Raw genomic sequence first — 3,809 nt, 5'->3', positions numbered from 1 at the left:
CGAACGTGTGACCGTATTGTGTTGTTTTTTTTTTCATATCGGCTAGACCCATTCAGAATCCCACAATCGTCTTCGAAAAGGATCATTTTTTTTTTCGTGCTATAACGCGTCACAGTTATATTGATCGATGTCATTTGATGACAAACAATCAAGTCACTTTACGTGAGACTCGACGGTCACCACGGTGCTGGGTGGATATTAGGAGTTGCGGATTTACAGTTAAATTTAATAAGCAATGTGGAAACGAAAGCGAACGTACGTAGAGCGGAGAGATATTTCGCGGGAAAATTCAAAAGTGTTTTAAGATTATTATAATTCACTTAAAATATTATAGGTAGCAACAGTGTTGTACGATATTATTTTATTTCAAAGCAACATGCGACTGTACCAGTGTACACCATATACTGAGCGCCGACACGCATCGTCTGCCATCGGATTCTGACCCGCTGTGATTTTTGACACGTCCTGTGAATAATAATATCCCGAATGCAGCCCTTCCAGCGCACATCCATCCATCAAGTTGTATTGATACACAACATAACTATCAACTACATAATATCCATCAAATTGTTCGCCTCGTACTCGTTCTTTCCGCTTGCAGGTGTTACGGTCTACGGAGCGGTAATCATAAATCTCTAGTTTTCGGTCTCGCCTCCCCCCCCCCCCTTCACATTTCCCGAATCGCGCTCCGGATTTTATAATTACAATTATTTACTGCAGGCTGCAGCACACATACCCATATTCAAGCGATCTTCGTACGAGCTGTGGTCCGAGACGGCGTGAACTCAACAGACGAACGTATAATATACAGATACGATTGATAAAAAAAAGTTCTCGGCCACAGACTTCTTTGTCATATATGCGTATAGTCACCGAGAAGACTTTTTTCTGCACGTCTTCCTGCGTGCACGAATACCGCTTGAAAGAATTAAAAAAAAACTATATCGCCAACTCCAGTACAAACGACGAGGCTGATGTGCGAACATGATAATAATGATAGGTAAAGCAATGACAGAATTTAATAGTTATTTTGTAGGCATGTTTAAGCCGAGACACTACCCCTAGCCGCTCTACGGTGCACGGATTTCTCGTATAGTTTTATACTTTTACACTCGCCAATGTTCGACATTAGGTATATATTTTTTTTTATTATTATTATTTTTAATTAATTACCTCGACATTTTCCTTTCATAATGAATGTATTTGCGAATTCCGATTTTTTTAATTATAAAATAAGTAGGTAGGCATGTGTTTTGAATCGATTCGATGGTAAGCTATCGGTAAAAAAAAAGGTTATAGGTTGAATTTTTGTCGGTCGATTTTAAAAGATATACAGTAAGCAGGCGTACAGTATATAAAGTACATATACAATTTCAAAAATCATAATTTCAACGAATTCATTATCAAATACAAAAAAAAAGGAGGAGCGAGGTGCGACTACTCAGCTCGGCGAATCGTCCTGTATATACCCTAACCGCAGTGTACCTTTGTGCGGAAAATCGACAATTCATTTTCGTGCACATTACACGACGTGTGTGAAATACGAGCGAATATCCATATATATAGGTACCTAAGTATTACGTCGTAGCAACAGTATAATATGCTGTCGAATTTTCAGTTGATGCTAATGAGCTTCATACGAGCGATTTTCTTAAACAAAAATGATATCTTATTACTGGTGGTTTCACAGCGTTGCCGAATTATAACAATAAATACAATAATATGTAACACCGACGTCGGACGGCGGCCATTCGCATCGGTTTGATCGAAAGCATTTGTTTCGATAAAATGTCATATCAGTAGGTATATTATTGTGTTCATAAATACAATGTCATAACCGAACGTTCGGGGTCTTTGACGGCCGTTCGTTTAAATACTTATTTTACATAAGTTTTAGAAAAACGTAATAATCACGTGTGATTATTGTTGTCATCTTAAACTAAAAGAGCGTAGTAGTCGAGTATTTGAACTCATTGCAATGTATATTTGTTTTTAATTGTATTAATTTATTGTTTCAACGCATTATTCAGCGTGTGTACAAAGTTCTAAATTTACAATAAAATATGATATAAATACACATCATGAATAGACAATAAAATATGATGTAAATACACATCATGAATAGACAGATTAATAATATCTAATTATCTTCTGTGTTAGTAGTTGTCTGAATGGTCTTCTAGAAAAATGTCTTATTGTGGTAACTGTGGTTTTACCTTATGAATATAGGTGTTTTTTCACCAATTTCGTTATTTATTGTAGTTATGGTTGTCTTTCGGTTTTATTTGGGTTTTTTTGAATTGTTTGCGCCTATTATAGTAGTTAATTATCCAAGTTTACAGTTGGGCTGACATTCAAATTAAAAATAGATATCGTATAAACATTTTACGAGTGTTCACCACTTTTTTATTTGAGTTCACTATAGTATTAAATGCCTATACTCTGTCTCAAAAGAGATAATCAGTCAGTGCTGCGCACCTCCCACAAACTCCCTGGTGCTAGTGTGATCACGTGGTTCTCGAAGCGCCAATCACGTCATTCACGATGCTCAAAAAGTGATTGTTCTCTTTCCAGACAGAGCATAAATTACATTTTTCAAATTGTCAATAATACAATGTAAGCTATGCGATGTTAACAGTTAATTTTGTTTGATGAGGGTGAACTTCGTAAAGTAATTTTTTTTTAATCAACTGGTGTAAAACTAAAGTAACAGTTTTAATTCAAATTTTTCTATTCTGTTAACGAAGAGTTCTTCGTTCACAGAATAGAAAAAACTACCTTACACATAAATATATATCATAGTGTTATTTGTATAATCTATAAAATGATGAGATTTGAATACGATATAATGAGATTAATTATATTCCATGAAATTTATATGAAACTACAATATTTATTTAGGTACTAAAATAATAGACATTATTGGACAATACCTGTATTATGAAACAGGTATTGTTGCATGGCATTATACAATTAACAGATGTAACTATAAATATCCAACAGGAAATATTTGAAACAATCAACAATCGTAAGTTTAAAAATAACTCTTATATTTTATACGTCCACTTATTGATGCAATCTGAAATATAATTTAACACTTTGATAATTGAACATGGGTCAAAACTATTTTTTTTTTTAGACAAAATGTTCAAACTCTAATAAAACAATTTGTAATTTACAATTGAACAATTTTGATTAAGCATAACACACTATATCATATTAGGCCAAATGAATTTTTTTCTGTCATGATATTTATTTATAAAAACTTATTAAAATGTAAAAACATCGTATTTATTTATTTTTATAGGTTACCTATGATTTATATTTTCAAAAAAACTAATTTCTGGTCATACCAAGACCAGTAACAATATTTTTATTTGTAGGTGTATAAACTATGACTATCAATTTATTCATATTGTCAACATTATGTATTCAGTTGAAAAAATATAAAAAATATGGACTAAAAGTACTGCATACTGCTATAACTAATCTACAATTGGTACATACAGTTTATATTTTTTCAACAGAAAAACACTGTTTGTCTAATAAATTTGAGAAAATAACTGTAAGTACTTTTTAATCATGTAGTATTTATTTTGTTGGTGCCATTAATATCATTATTATTTTTTGATTTCAATTTTCTACATGCAACATATGCAAATACAAACTATACATTCTTGTATAAATTTATAATATACTAGAAAAAGAAACATTTCATTATTATGTTGTGTAAATACAATATTATTTGAACGAAACTATAATTGGAATCCAAAGAATTTCATCAATCAATTTGTAAATAATGGAACAAA

The sequence above is a fragment of the Myzus persicae genome, unplaced genomic scaffold, assembly GCF_001856785.1.
Source record: "Myzus persicae strain clone G006 unplaced genomic scaffold, MPER_G0061.0, whole genome shotgun sequence".
Lineage (NCBI taxonomy): Eukaryota > Metazoa > Arthropoda > Insecta > Hemiptera > Aphididae > Myzus > Myzus persicae.
This window is presented reverse-complemented; position numbering follows the sequence as displayed.